This window comes from Pseudorca crassidens, chromosome 19, assembly GCF_039906515.1.
Source record: "Pseudorca crassidens isolate mPseCra1 chromosome 19, mPseCra1.hap1, whole genome shotgun sequence".
Lineage (NCBI taxonomy): Eukaryota > Metazoa > Chordata > Mammalia > Artiodactyla > Delphinidae > Pseudorca > Pseudorca crassidens.
In genome coordinates, this window is record NC_090314.1 from 7,707,053 (window position 1) to 7,722,375 (window position 15,323).

Consider the following 15,323-nt stretch of genomic DNA (forward strand, 5'->3'; position numbering starts at 1 on the left):
TGCTATATTTAATAAATAAATTACACTGATTACCAAAAAGTTCCCCCCTCAAAAAACCCTCCAAGCCCAGACTGTTTCACTAGTAAATTCTATCAAAATATTGTGATTGGAATAAGTGATTTTGCAAGTTCTCTGTCAAATAACTTCCATATTCTATATATTACACCAAAAGTGAGTAAGAATCCTCAATTATTTTGTATTTATCATAGATCTTAATCCAATAAAGGAAAAAGTTTAGAGAGATCTCCCATTACTAGTGTCAACCATTTTGAAGCCTGCTTCAGTTCTCTAGCTATAAAGCTATTTTGACTTAGATTGACTGCATTAAAGTAATAGAAGTGAATGAAAGAGAAAAATATGAAAACACTTTTGAACAAAAAAAATGGAAGAATTTGGTGATATGAAGGAAGAGAGAAATATATATATATATCCCCACGTGTGGAATCTGACGTATGGCTTGAGGCTAGACTATAACTTTAATTTATTCCAAATAATTGGCAAACTACATATATCTCTGCCATTTATTAAAGAATTTTCCTTTGCTCACTGATTTGTAATGTTGCTTTCATCATTTATTAGAGTTCTAATATAAGCCATGATCTGTTTCTAGGTGCTAAGTTCTAATTTATGCTAATTTACACTTCTTATTCTTTTCTCTCCTCTTAGCAGCGAAAGTAGTAAATGTTTTCTGTTTCGAGATGGCAGACGGAGTACACAACTGATTGCTATAAATAACAGAAATGATAGTTTAAAAACTCTATACCTTCACAGGGAAAGAATAAGGGGATTCCTCAGTGGACTGGAACTATAAGTAATCTCTGAGACATAAAATGAATATGGAATTGACTGGATTGGAAAACTCATCCCAAGACATACACAAGTGAGTGACTGAAAGCCATGCCAAGAATCCTCCTTGCCCTGGAGCAGGAGGGAGTCTAAGGCTCAACGTAACAGGATTGTTAATTGGGGTACCAAAGCTAGAGGTCTGCCCCTACTATGTCCTGTACCCCTCCATACACTGGATCGGGCATTGGTTATGTGGGATGAAACTGTCTCCAGGTGGGAGCAGTAAACAAGTCATCTTGGGAGACACAGTGGTGGGCTTCAGACTGTGAAGCAACATGTCTTTTCCCCACAGACTGTGCTCACCTGTGCATCAGACAGTCTAACAGGTATCCGCAGGGCATACGTGAGGGTACAACCAAGAATCACCTAACCTGGGAGGAATGTCAGCACCACGAAAGAAAGGCTCCAAACTTCAACAAAACAGTGTGAACAAACGGAGCAGGTATTTCTCAGAGGCAGGCAAGATAATTTTCATTAATTAGAGATAAAATAAAATAACCACTTCATACCCATCAGGATGGCTACTGTTTAAAAAAATGGGAATTAACAAGTGTTGATGAGGATGTGACGAAACTGCACTGCTGCTGAGAATGTAGACTAGTTTAGCTACTATAGAAACCAGTACGGTGGCTCCTCAAAAAATTAAAATAGAACTACCATATGATCCAGCAATCCCACTTCCGAGTATACGTCCAAAAGAAGTGAAAGCAGAGGCTAGAAGAGATACTTGTACACCCAGGTTCATAGCAGCATTATTCACCGTAACCAAAAGGTTACGGTGACCCAAGTGTCCACCAGTGAATGAATGGACAAACAAAATGTTGTGTAGACATACAGTAGGGTATTATTCAGCCTTAACAAGGAAGGAGATTCTGACACATGCTACAATGTCGATGAACCTTGAGGCCATTATGCTGAGTAAAATACACTAGTCACTAAAGGACAAATACTGCATGATTCCACTGATATGAAGTCCCTAGAGTAGTCAAATTCATAGAGACAGAGAAAACAATGGTGATTGCCAGGGGAGGAGGGGACCAGGCCATGGGGAGTTATCGTTTTAATGAGTATTGAGTTTCAGTTTTGCAAGATGAAAAAGATCTGAAGATGGTTGTAAAACCATGTGAATGTATTTAATACCACTGACTGTACACTTAAAAACGATTAAACTAAATTTTATGTGTTTTACTATAATCAGAAAAATAAAATTAAAAAATAAACCAAAGGTCAAAATATAACTTAGTTCATTAAAATAAACACACTCAAGTGGATGGCTGAATGAATACAGTTAAAAATAAATCAGTAAACTGGATGTCTGAGCCATTCTCTTAGAATGTAACATAGAGGGATAAAGGGTGGATAGCAAAAGCAATATGGACTCAATGTAGAAACACTGCAAGATACAGAAAGGCTTCCAGGAAAAGAAATACTCATCCCTGAGCTAGAGATAACTATTACTAATATTCGATTCATGTACTTGAGCTCCTTTTTCCTATATGTTTATGTGGGATCATACAGTAAGTTTTCCTTCATTAGCTGCTCTTTTTAGTAATGTATCACAAATATATTCCTATGCCATTGAATACCCTTCAAAAGAGACAATTTTATAAGCTGCATAGTATTTCATTTTCTGATTATTCCATAAGTGATTGAACGAAATGTCTGTCATTGAATAATGAGTTTGTTTCCCGTATCTTACCATGTAAAACTGAAGCAGACATTTTTTGTGGTTAATTTGGGGCCACGTCCTCAAGATACTACTTTGGGATACACTCTTAGAAGTGGAACCGTTTGCAGGCTTTTGGTCCGTAAAGCAAACAGCTCTCTTGAGGGGTTATTCCGACGTTCTTCTCACTAGCTAAGTAAAGCACGGCAGGGTTGTCCAGCACCCTTGGCTTTGCTGCTCTTATCACTTGGAAGCTGCTGTAATCCTTCTCTCCAGTGAAGCTGGTGGCCTGGTTGCCAGTTCAGTGCTCCAAGCCTACAGGGAGAGGCCAGACGGCCAAGGGCAGGATGATCTTGGCAGTGGCATTTGTCCCTGGGAGGCTTCTTCTCCAGGTTTGGCAAAGCTCTGATGCTACAGAGGTGGAGACTGAATGACCACCTCCCTTTCCATGCCTGCTTCCGGCTGCATGTGGGAGACCCCTGATATTGGGGCAGAAACCGTACTGCTACTGGCCTTTCCCTCTGGGCACAGCTGTCCTCAGCTATTGTCTGGCCTCCATCCCTGACTGTCTCTCTGTGCTTTACTGACCAGCACTGCCCTCCCTGCTTTCAGCCTGCTGTGGCCATTTGTGTCCCCAGAGCTCTTGGCAAACCTCCACTGCTCCACTGTAGCTAAAAATACTCTGAGCAGAGGGTTGCTTTTCAGCCCAAGCCTTCCCCCACTCCCAGTTCCAAGCACCTACAAATTACGGGTATCCATGGAGCTTCCTCTTCGCTTCCTTTGAGGCCATACGGTTATCTCTGGGAGGTGAAAGGGAGTGAGTTCTTGGCGTCTTTTCCATGTCATCCCAATATGTTCCCTTATGGTGCTGCATTCGGGTGTCAGCCTGTCTTAGCTTTCAGAAACAAAGCAATGTTTCTTCCTCTATTTTTGTGTTCATTTGGGCATCGTTGCCAGAATTAAGAGTCACATGTTTGCACTCAGGTCGCTTCTTTTTTGTTTAAATTAAGTTTCTTTATTAAAAAAATCAAAATCATTACAATGTTATATTTAAGGACAAAAAGAGACAATAAAAACCAATGTGATATTTCCTCCCAATGTTCAAATAAAAACGTGATAATTATTGTGACCAATTACACAATAATTGTTAGGCAATATTTATATCATTCTAGAAATTTCCATAACTTGCCTAGGAACCAATAAGAAGATCTGAGAAAATATTAAGGTTAAAACAAAAAGGAATCCTCAGTACATGCTGTTCTTTACTACACACTATTTACATTAGTGATTTTAATCTAATCATAAAATACCAGCTCTACTATATTAAATTCTCTTCAAGACTGACAATTAGTCCAATTTGGTTTTCTTGGTACAAACACAGGTATTTATTCTAATCAAGTTGCTTCTTTATTCATAAGTTCTGGGCTCTCAATTCTGAGTTTCTCATCTGTCTGGGGCTTTTCTTGCCCCAGTACTACACTCTTTGAATTATTCTAGATTTATGATAGATTTTCATGCCTGATAGGGAGGATCTCACCTCACCCTTCTTTTATAAATGTGTCTTGACTACTCTAGCCTGCTTTTCCCCCAAAATGAATTTCAGGATGTGAGTAGCAGGTTCCATCATCACCCCAAGAACCTACCTCCCCAGAAGCAGGAGGAATATGTTCCTTTAATATTCTGTAATCACAAGTGCGAACCCTACCTGGATAGGTAGCATCATCCTGGTTAAGATTATTAAAGAATATATAGAAACCTCTGGATCAAGTATAGTGCAGGACCAGGACTAGGTTCCCTGCATGCAGCTGGGGCTGAGACTGGATACCCAACCCAAGAATGGGAGCTAGGAGTACTATTCACAATAGCCAAGACCTGGAAACAACCTAAATGTCCATCGACAGGTGAATGGATAAAGATGTGGTATACACAGACAATGGAATATTATTCAGCCATAAAAAAGAATGAAATAATGCCATGTGCAGCAACATGGATGGACCTAGAGATTATCATACCAAGTGAAGTAAGTCAGAAAGAGAAAGACAAATACCATATGATATCACTTACATGTGGGATCTAAAATATGACACAAACGAATCCATCTACAAAAGAGAGAGAGACTCCCAGACAGAGAAGAGACTTGTGGTTGCCAACGGGGAGGTGGGTAGGGGACAGAAGGATTGGGGGTTTGGGATTAACAGATGCAAACTATTATATATAGAATGAATTAACAACAAGGTCCTCCTGTAGAGCTCAGGGAACTAGATTCAATATCCTGTGATAAACCATAATGGAAAAGAATCTGAAAAAGAATGTATATATATGTCTAACTGAATCACTTGCCTATAGAGCAGAAATCAACACAACATTGTAAATCAACTATACTTCAATAAAGTAAATAAATTAAAAAAAAGGATGGGAGCTAGAATATCTCTACACACCACTGGGTTGCAACCAGAACATGTCAGTTGCCTGGGCCCAGCAGAGGAAGCAGGGCCGGTCAGGATGGGAAGGACCGGGTACAACTGTGCACGTCTCTGAAGAGTTTCAGGTTAAAGAGGAGGGAGCTATCGGGATTGATGGACACTGTGACATTTCTCTTGTCACACAGAAAACCACCTCTGCTATATGCCCAGACAGACCTTTCCTGATGCAAAAGGGAAGCAATACGATGGAGCAAGGGTGGGAATGGAAAACAGAGACTCAACTTTGATTCCACCAAGCCGCGTGACCTTGAGTAAGTCACTCTGTCTACGAGTCCTAGCCTTCTCTGTGTATAGCAACAGTGTCAATAACAAATCAGAATAACCAATTTCACAGGATTATTGGGATGGAGTTAACGAGTTAACCACTTTCGAACCTATACGAGGCTGTCAAATACCTTTCTGTTTTATACTGCTAATAGCTGCTTCGGGAGAAAGCCCAACTGCTGGGTTCTGGTTACAGAATTTGAAGAGAAGGAGCTTTAACTTGTAGTGGGAGCACTAAAGTATAAGTTTTAGAAAGTCACTGCTGTCTTTAAATACTGGCCAAGTTCAGGGCTAGCAGTTGCTGGGGGCAGCTGATGCAAATTGTAAAGGAGGGATTTGTAGGAAGAAGGGACCAGAGGTACAGAGGTTATACAGTATGGAGAGTGAAGTGGGAAAGGCAGAGGACAGAAAAGGAAGTGAATGGTAGAAGCTGAATCAGTAACTCAACACAGATCAATTCTTCCATCTTCCTGTTCACTATTTCTCCCCGTCTCTCTGGCATTGGTAGAATTGAAAAGTGCCAGTCTCTCGGACACAAGTTTTTATATAAATCATCTCATCGAAACCTCCCATTAATCCTGTAGTTGTATGAATTCTGATCCCTATGTTAAAACTCATAAGGCCCAGAGGGTGTAAATAGCTCATCCAAGGCCATAGACTTACGAAGCAAGGACAGCGAACTTCAAACCCGTGACTTTGGACTTTAAAGTTTTGCCTCATGGGTGCAAATCCTGAGTGGAACCATTTGGATGATAAAATGGTAACTTCTTCCATGTTAAACCTTATGTTTTAATGTATTTCCTCCATTGGAAGGGTTCCTTTCAAATGAAGAATCAGGAGCCACTAGAAAACGAGGCATGTTTTATGCTCCCTGCCTCTTTGGTAACCCAACGTAAGGGACCCTCAGCTCAGCATTACTGTCCGTAGTGTTTCCATAGCAACAGTCATGTGGAGTACCATTCTCACCAACACAGGTGATGGGCTCAGTGGAGTCTCCAGTTAGGATGAGGCTCCTGAATGATCCCAGACTCTGACGGCATCACACAGTTGTTGCCATGGTTTTGGTGAGAAGTATTGCTTTTCTGAGGATTGCAAAACACTTTGTGTTCCAACCCCATGCTTGTTCATTCCTGACAGAGTGGAAAATGCGTCTCCTTGGCTGAAATGTTCCTCTTGAGTCCAGCCCAAAGATGACATTTTTAGGAAAGTTTGAGAAGAATCCTGGGTCTGTTACTGAGTCACGATAGAGTAGAAATGGATCTTTTCTATTTAAAGAGTTTTGTGCTACTGTTTGAAAATGTCACATTGCTAGGGAACAGTGGAAATGGAAAACTTTCCATTTGCCATCAACAAAGAAAGATCATTACTGAATGTGAAACAGAGGAGTTGAAGAGAAGTTCTGTTACCTGTCTGACCAAAATAGAAGGAGGCTGATGGGAATTTGATTTAATAATACCGGTCTGCATAAGCCTGGTGCCCTAAAAAGGGATCACTTATCTGGAATACAGCGCATGTCATTCTAGAACCCCCTCTGCTCTTACGTAGTTGTTTCTTTAGACTGGTCCCAGAATCTCTCTGGATCTCAGTTTAATCTAAAGCAACAGAAGAGATTAGATTCGCTTAGATCAGGATTCTCCCAATTCATCTCATATCAAGAGTCACCTGGGACCTGGAAAAGAACATTTCTTTGGGATCTTTCCTTGGAGACTACAGTCCAATAGCTTTGGTGTATATTGGAAGTATATTTTAACAAACATTCCAGGAAATTCTGAGGAAAGAAGTAGTCTTGAGAAACAGAGATAAGCAAATATATTATGCGAAGAAATGAGACCATGTCTTTATACTGCTTTGTGCCTTGCTTTTTCACTGCTAATATATTGTCACTTTTTGTGTGGGTGTGTATATGTACACTCTCATTTTTAATGGCCACATAGTGTCTTGTCATGTTCTACGATCTGTTTAACAAACCCCCTTTTATTGTACATTTAATTTTTTTTTCCAGAAATGATGTATCACTTTGTACTCCTCCTGGGACTTTTGGAGGGTTCGCATTTCACTACACCTTATTAACAGTGCTATTAAAGAGGAGAAAAGCTTTGCTAATTTGATAAGTAATGATGGTATCCGTTATTCCTTCTAATTACTCAGACACATTTTCATAGATTTGTTGATTATTAGTATCTTTTCTTTTGTGAGTGGCCTGATAATATTCTTTGCAAAGTTTTCCAGTGGGACTATATTTTCTTATAGGTTTGGGAGAGCTATTTATATCTGAAGCACATTAAACATAGTCATATATGTTGTAAATTTCCCCTGGTCTTTTGTTTCCAATCAATTTTGTTTGTGATGATTTTTGGCATTTAACATTTCTATATGCAATCTTTTTAAATACTCTTTTATGATTTGTATCTTTGGTGTATACGTAGAAAAACCTCCTTCATCTCCAGATTATATATTCACTTAAATGTTCTTATATTTTTATGGTTTTGGTTTTTGTATCTGACTTTGCACTGCACCTGGAATTAATTTTAGTATATAGTATTAAAAAAGGCTTTCATTGTTTTTTCAAATTGTTAACTAATTATTCTAACATAATTAATTTCGAATTAAATGGATTTTAGATCTAGATTCTGTCATATAATACTTATATATACATTACTTCTATACCCTTGGATCCTTTTCTACCCTTTATCTTCTGACCTCGATACTTTGTTTTGTTAGGCTGGGTTTATCCTTGACTTAAATATACATTTTGTACGGTGTAGGAGTCTAGTCTGAAATACCCTCAGCCCTCCAGTTGCACAATCCTTGTTTAGATGATCAAAACCAAGCCCTCAGAATGATTTCTAAGTAATTACAAGGTTTCAAGGGACCAAATGGTAGAAAGTAGCTTCTATTCACACCAGCAACAGAGGTGACATATCAAAGTTAAGATAGTGCCACGTATTCATGGAAATGTTTATATACGACAGGTAGGAAAAGTTTAATCTGATGAAGTCTGAGTCTGAATCAGTTCTGAATGTACTGAGGATCTTAGGGAAAAAGGGAGCAGACAAAAGAAGAGAAAGCAAGGATGGGATAAAGGTAAAAAGAGGAAGTAACAAAAAGAAAGACAGTAGGAAAAAGGTTTCGTTTTCTTTCACTGTAAGGAGAATATTTGTGTGTGTATGAATATCCCAGTGAAGGCTATTAGTTCATATGTATGTATTGGAAAACAAAAGATGAGTTAAATCAAGGGTGAGTTTCTGCTCCAGGAAGGAAACCACAGATGGGCCTAGTGTCTTGGTACCACTATGGATTTGTAAGGCTTCCACCCAGATCATGAGCTGCCTCCCTGGGCCCAGCGTGGAGGTGATTCTAATTCTGAATGAGGTGGAGGGAGAGGGGAAGGATGGAAGGAAGGAAGGGAGGGAGGGAGGGAGGGAGGGAGGGGGGGATTTGGAAGCAGCAATTTGGGAAGTAGAATTCTTCATGGGAGCCATCTATACCGACCCAATAAGCTGGATTATTACCCATTCATACTTGAGTTTGGGCTGTATTGACAAAGCTGGCAGGTCCAAGTGAAACCCAGATATCTTTCCTCCGACCACTGATGGTGGAGAGTAGCTGCCTTTGCCCCTAAACAATAACACTAGGTGTCTTGGTGTTTCCCAACTCTTCGGCAGTTGTGAATTCTTGTTCATTACTTTCTATCTAGAATACGACATGGGCCCATGAAGTTGCATCCTACAAAGAAGTTGCTGGGACCTGTGTGCTAAGCTTCTATTTGGTCCATCTAAGTAAACCATCACTGCGATGAGCATCATCCTTACCCATCACACCTCCCGTGTTGCCATGGAGACACTGCCTTCCTAAGACCATCATATTATTCATATTTGATTGATTTTCTGTTCTACCCTCCCTCTACTCAACTGTTTTTTTTCCTACCAAATCCTCCATTTTTCCAAAACAAATTTCTCTCAGCCTCGCTTTACCTGTGGTCTCTACACAGCTCACTTGCCATCACCCTTTGGCCTCTAAGAATGGTCATATTTTCTAAAGCGGTGGTCCCCAACCTTTTCGGCACCAGGGACCGGTTTCGTGGAAGACACTTTTTCCACGGACGGCGGGTGAGGGATGGTTCAGGTGGTAATGCCAGCGCTGGGGAGCTCTGGGGAGCAATGGCGCGACGGGGAGCGGCAGATGAAGCTTCGCTCTCTCGCCTGCCGCTCACCTCCTGCTGTGTGGCCCGGTTCCTAACAGGCCGCACACCGGTACCAGTCTGCGGGCCGGGTATTGGGGACCCCTGTTCTAAAGGAACCCCAGAATGCATGATCTAACAAGATACTGTTTCTGAATTATAAATTAATTTGTATTTAAACGTAACCAAAGTCATAAACTAATTTGTGTTTATTTTACATTTAGTAAGTCATTTTTGTGGGAGGGAATGAATGAAAAAACACCTCAAAGAAGGTAAATGATAAACGGAAGACATGTACTCACTAAACCAACCATATATTCATCATCTAGAGAATCATCTGCATTCTAATGTTCCATAAATTCCACTCCAACAGTGGCTCTGCTTTGACTACGTGGTAAGGTGAAAATCAATCCCCCAATTTTGCTGAGCGAACCCAAAGGTCTTCTTCCAACAACACTTCAAAATAATAATACAGAAAGGTCATCTCGGGCTTCCCTGGTGGCGCAGTGGTTAAGAGTCCGCCTGCCGATGCAGGGGACACGGGTTCGATGCAGGGGACACGGGTTCGTGCCCCGGTCCGGGAAGATCCCACGTGCGGTGGAGTGGCTGGGCCCGTGAGTCATGGCCGCTGAGCCTGCGCGTCCGGAGCCTGTGCTCCGCAACGGGAGAGGCCACAACAGTGAGAGGCCCGCGTACCGCAAAAAAAAAAAAAAGTCATCTCTTTGGGCTCCAGCCTCCTTACCCATGAAGGACAGGACAGATTAAGTTAGAATTAGGTGTTCTCAAACTTAAAAAAAAAAAGAAACCTTTTGTTTTTTCAAGCTGAAATTCTACATGGAAGGAAAAACAAAACAAAACAAAACAGTACCAGGGAGCACAGTAAAAGCAAAACCTCTCATGAAATGTCAGAGCTCTGTGGAGTAGTTTCAAAAATCATTGGGTTGGGTCGTCCCTAAATCCCTTCCAACTTAAATGTTATTTTTGTGATTTCGATCTAAAAAATCTCAAACCTCCAAGGAGACATTGCTTAGGAACAGATGGAGTGATTTTTACTCAGGAACGAGGGTCTGAGGGGCGGATAACGGCGCCGCCATTGCATCAAGAGAACCCTGTTCCTCCAGCCCAACTTGGTCCTTTGAACCCTCCTTGCGGGGGAGTAAAGCCTCGCGAGAGGCGGTAAAGCTTCCGATTCAGAGGACCACGCCAAGGTTCCTTAGCAACAGCAGCAGAGGGAAGCCTCTCCCATCAGCAGCTGGTGGTGGGCTCTCACTGCTTCTTTAGCACCTTATTACAATGCGCTCTTGTCTCCTGGTAGAATCCTCTGTACCCTGCCTAGCAGCCAGCATCCCTTGGCAACCACAAGAGCAATCATTCCGTCAGACCGGTAACACTGCTTGTATCCTCATTGCTCTATACGTTGTTTCATGTCCTGCATATACAATATGCCCTCTGTCTAAATGTGAATCCTTTTTATCATCTGAATATTGGCAGACAGATGCCAAAGTCCAGAATCTCACAGAAAGCCGAAGTGAATTGTATTAAAAAAAAATAATAACCTGCATCTACGGTGAATTTCTCATTTGCACGCAGGCAAAGTACTTATGAGTACTGGTTAGAAGATCACCCTGAGCTCTGCCTGCTGGAATACAACAGCGGATGTCCCCTGCAAGCCACACGAGAGTTCAGGGGACCAGGTCCTGCTGCTCCCATGAAACAGCTGTGTGACCTCGGTCACACATACGTCACCTCTGCAGGCCTCGGCTTCCTACTAAAAGCGTTAACATTTCATGACCTTTGGTTTCATCTTTGACCAGGGTCTTTCTGTGCATGTCTCCAAATTCAAGCCTCTGAGATGTTTCTTAATCTCAGGAGTTCTCCCCATGACATGATGGCGCGTCTTGTAATAGTTCTTAGCATTATATTCGAAGTGCAGGACAAAGAGTGCAAGATAGCAGAGCAGTATACCATCGAGGGTTCCAAGAAGTCAGATGTGAAATGCAGGGTCTTAAAGTGAACCTCCAGAGGCAAATGTGACCCAAAACAGCTATTATTTTTTACAAAGGCCCCAGAATTTTTACGATGCCCCCCATGAAGCTACCAATTCAGTCTCTCAAAAAGTATTTAACAGTCCCTTGCTACTGGCTGAGGCATCTCCAGACATTAAGGATGATACACAGTAATTTAAGGCATGAATAATCTAATGAAGAAGAGAAGATGCCCACACATGAGTTAGATAAATAAAGTGTCAGGCAACACATGATTAAAGAATACGTATTCACAGAAGGGTACCGAGGATAAAAGAATGGAACCTTTACATTTGCAAGGGAGAATCTTATAGGAAAGATGGTTGATAAAGGGAATTCTTGATCAAGGGAAAAGCATGCCTAAAAATTGGAATGTGGAATCCATATGGTACCTCCTGGCCAGAGCCAGTTTCATGAGCATATATGACCTGTGCCATGAGCATCCCACGCTCAGAAGGGTCCTGTGCTTAGTTTAACGCTGTGCTGTCACCACCTGAAATTGTGATCATTTTGAACAAAGGACCTCACATTATAATGCTGCATTGGGCCCTCACCAGATATGTAGTGTGCCCCAGAACACCAACTTTTCAAGGAGAGGGACTCCTATCGTGGGGCGGAACTCCTTCCTTTTCCTACTGGAAAAGGAAGTGGGGATTCATGGAAAGAGGGCCTTGAAACCTACGCTGAAGTGTTCAGACTTTATCCTGTAGAAAGATGGCAGTACTGGCACGTTTTTAAAAAAATTAATTTATTTTTGGCTGCGTTGGGTCTTCACTGCTGCGCGCAGGCTTTCTCTAGTTGCGGCGAGCAGGGGCTACTCTTCATTGCAGTGCGTGGGCTTCTCATTGCGGTGGCTTCCCTTGTTGTGGAGCATGGGCTCTAGGTGTGCGGCTTCAGTAGTTGCGGCACGAGGGCTCAGTAGTTGTGGCTCGCAGGCTCTAGAGCTCAGGCTCAGTAGTTGTGGGTCACGGGCTTAGTTGCCCCGCGGCACATGGGGTCTTCCCGGACCAGGGATTGAACCTCTGTCCCCTGCATTGGCAGGTGGATTCTTAACCACTGCACCACCTGGGAAGTCCAGTACTGGCACATTTTGAGCAGCAGAGTTATAATGGTAACATTGAGATTTTAGGATAACTAATCTCGTGTTAACATGAATGGCAGAGATGGGGCTGGTGTGAAGACTCTTATCAGGCTCCGTGGGTAAAGCAGGAAAGGTCACTTGGACATGGTGAGAATGGAGAGGAGAGGGAAGATTTGAGAAACAAGTGGAAAAGAAGAATCACTATGTCTTGATAATAAATTAAAGATGGAGAGAAAGAGTCAGAGACAGGTGAATCAAATTTACATGACAATTTCTTTCATCAGACTTTGGCAAAGAAGAAATAAAACCGCAAAAACTAAAGCACTGGGCTTCCCTGGTGGCGTAGTGGTTGAGAGTCCGCCTGCCGATGCAGGGGACACGGGTTCGTACCCCGGTCCGGGAAGATCCCACTTGCCGCGGAGCGGCTGGGCCCGTGAGCCATGGCCGCTGAGCCTGCGCGTCCGGAGCCTGTGCTCCGCAACGGGAGAGGCCGCAACAGTGAGAGGCCCACGTACCGCAAACAAACAAACAAACAAACAAAAAACTAAAGCACTGTTACTATAATTATTGGTAGCAAAATTGGTAGGGCTATCGGGAGCTTTGAGGCCATGCTTCCATCTGGGAACTTGGCAGTAAGGTGAGTGCGTTAACATCATTCATCCTTCATTTCATTCTTTCAATAGTTATTGATCTCTTACTAAATATCTAGATACCGTTTTAGACATTTAAAGGTCCAGCTGCAAATAAAGCGGTCACTGACTCTGCCTATGAAAATTTTACAGCCTAGGAGGCAAAAGACGTTAAACAAATAATCACAACTGTGGGTACGTTATGAAAGGGAAGCTTCACATCGTTTGGGAATTAGAGAGGCTTTTCTGGTCTTTCCTCCCAGGAAACTTAGGCAAATAAATAAATGGAGTTGTTAAGCCCATGGCACTTAATTTGCTTCCTTTCAGTTCTACTCAACTACAGCCCATTTTGTGTATGTGCATCCGTGCGCACGCATGGGTAGTTTCTATTTCCGAAAGACTTGGCTCCCCTGATGAGAAAGGGGGAGATATTGACAATAAAGTCCCTGGCAGAGTGAGGAATAAAAGAGAAAATAAGAAGCAAGTCATACCTGCCTTTCATTCTCTTCTGAACGGTTTTCCACTGAACTTACAAGGAAATGCCTTTCTGATCTGCTATGGAGGTGGTTTTTTTGTTTGTTTGTTTTGTTTTGTTTTGTTTTTGCGTTACGCAGGCCTCTCACTGCTGTGGCCTCTCCCGTTGTGGAGCCCAGGCTCCGGACGCGCAGGCTCAGCGGCCATGGCTCACGGGCCCAGCCGCTCCACGGGATCTTCTCGGACCGGGGCACGAACCCGTGTCCCCTGCATCGGCAGGCGGACTCTCACCCACTGCGCCACCAGGGAAGCCCCTGGAGGTGGGTTTTGTGTAGCTAAGATGTTCCCACAGGATGGCCTCTCTTCCTGATCTCAGTTTTCCCCCAAGGATGGGCATCCCCCCAGCCAGATTGGGCTTTTCCCTAGGAATTTTGGAAATTGGACTGGGCGAGAGCTGTCTTCTTGGGAGCTGTCGGGAGTGGCCGTTTTCAACCACGTGAACTGGGAAAATGGTGAAGCTGGCCAACAGGGATGGGGAGAGCCAGGGAGAGTTGCCTGAAGGTATTCCAATCCCCAACCCAATTCCAGCTCATTCTCCTCCAAGTATCAACCACGTTCCTGTTGCCGAGTTCCATGAGACAGCCCGGGATGCTTATAGTAAGTGCTCTTTCTTTGTTTAAGCTTGTTCAAGATTTAATTCTCTACCGGTTGCAAACCAAGAAGCTCCCTACCGATTAGTATTGAACGGGGGCTGCCGGTGGTGGTGGAAAGCTACCAGCACAAGCAAGCAAAGCTTTGAGATCTATTTTAAAATCCTGGTCCACTAGTCAAAACTCCTAGGGGTGCAGATCTAGGGTCTGTAGAGGTGGCAGAACATACACCCCAGAGCATGACGCTGGCAGACCCAGGAGGCCAAGTTAAGCATGTCACGGGAAGCATCCTGGATGGTTGTTAATGTGGCGTCCTCTCTAGCCGATGCCAGGTAAAGACCACAAGCCCTGGACACGACAGAGCGACAGTCGGCTGAAAGCTCTCCCCTCAGAAGGGGCAGTCGTATCTGTCCAAAATTTTGGCCTTGAACTTCTTTTTGTTGAGCTCCACCCTGAGTTTGGATCAACCTTCACGTACGACCCCCGACTTCGACGTCATTGCCTTCGAGGACACCGTCAGGCACAGGGCAATGGAGGATCTCCTGGCAAGTAACAAGCAGGACCACCACTGGAGGTTTCAGGGATGCTCAGAGCTGGGAGCTGATGTTGTCGGACACAGACTGTAGAAATAACTGCTCTCTCCTTGCCCAACGGGCGGCCCACTCACAGAATTCTTTCCTTTCCCCGGCATTTTCCGACTCTGGGACAAACCCCCTTCCCAGGAGCAGGCTGCGTCACTCGTGGGTCTGACGGTACACGGGCATCAACCCGCCTAGTACAGAGGAGACGGGGGGGATGAGAACTGAGAGAATGTGGCCTTTTAGGCCACGTTGTCTACACTGTTCCTGCCCCAAGCCTGGCCGTGTTCCCCAAACAAGGCTGAAAGCCAGGGATTATTTTTGTGTGTCCTGCTGACATCTGAGCACACCCTGCTCCTTGCCTTCAGAGTCCAGGTACCAAGAATAACTGTTCCCTTGACCAAGCGTTGCCCTGTGTGCAGCCACGTGGTCACGGTGAACAAGAAGG

At 43.3% G+C, this 15,323-nt stretch overlaps 1 protein-coding gene and 1 long non-coding RNA gene across 6 annotated transcripts in view; one reads left to right on the top strand and one right to left on the bottom strand.

Annotated features, from left to right (window-relative positions):
* The window catches only part of MYOCD (myocardin), a 259,110-nt gene that overhangs the window by 65,285 nt on the left and 178,502 nt on the right, over window positions 1-15,323 (bottom strand). The gene's annotated exons all lie outside the window — the stretch shown is intronic.
* On the top strand, window positions 1,322-9,656 carry LOC137213126 (uncharacterized). Its single transcript, XR_010937792.1, has 2 exons — window positions 1,322-5,246; window positions 8,957-9,656. It is a non-coding gene; the product is annotated as an uncharacterized lncRNA (long non-coding RNA).